This window comes from Cucurbita pepo, chromosome 18 (assembly GCF_057944985.1).
Source record: "Cucurbita pepo subsp. pepo isolate OVF chromosome 18, ASM5794498v1, whole genome shotgun sequence".
NCBI classification, from domain to species: domain Eukaryota; kingdom Viridiplantae; phylum Streptophyta; class Magnoliopsida; order Cucurbitales; family Cucurbitaceae; genus Cucurbita; species Cucurbita pepo.
Window position 1 is genome coordinate 4,377,700 of NC_141815.1, and position 1,090 is coordinate 4,378,789.

The following is a 1,090-nucleotide window of genomic DNA, read 5'->3' on the forward strand; positions in this document are numbered from 1 at the left end:
TCCGGAGTGTTAGTCCTTACCATTTCAATCCTTTTTTTTATTTTTTTTTATTTGCATTTGTATCTTAAATCCATTTTTCCCTTTTATAATAAATTCAAACACTCTTTTATAATTGGATTATATTTTGGTAATTTTGTCTTTATTTCTATTTAAATTTTATTAGGTATTCATCTTAGGTTTTGTTTTACTTTTATTTTTATTTGATTCTACATTCATCTTTTTAGTTATGGTCGGAAATTTAAAGCCTTGAAAATTGGGTTGTAATAGAGTGGGGCATCATTGTTTAAGTCCCAAAATCAGTACGAGAACAACTCGTATATTTTCCCTATATGAAATGTAGTGAATTCCATCTCATGATATTATGTTCCCAATTCCATATTTTGTGAAGTCCAAAAAAATGTTAGGATCATATTAAATCAGCTATAAACGTCATTCTAACCGATGCAAATCAAAGGACAAGTCTTCATAGGCAGGAATTCATAATTCACTCAAGGTGAAGATCAAGTCACATATGATCATTCTATGAAATATTAACCTCATCAATTCGTGAATTTATAAGAGAAATTAAATATTTTTTGGTCCGGTTTTATACAAACTCATCATATAGGATACCCGAACTATCATTTTTCCACATAAATGATTTTGATCAAATCATTTGTAACAATTAAAAAGTGGGTGGTATCAATTGTGTTATTAGAATAAGACACTCAACCATATCCATATACAGATCATTTAGGTTATTACTTGAACATGATTCTCCTCTATATCAATCACATATTATTTAATATTACGTTAATAACCTCAGATTTTTCATGCAATATATAATATTAAATTACAAATAAAAAATCAAAATTATTGAATTAAATAACTAATGGCTAGGTTTTAGGGCATAAATTCCAACACTTGTTATGACCTATTTTTTAGGCCTTGAGTCTACGATGGTGACTAAAAAATAAGACAAAAGTAAATAAAATAAAAGGCAAGTAAAACATACCTCAATAAATTTTGAAAATATAGTAAAATTATAATTAAAAAAAATCAAAATCCAATATAAAACTGCTAGCCAAGTTTATTACAAATGGTTAACTGG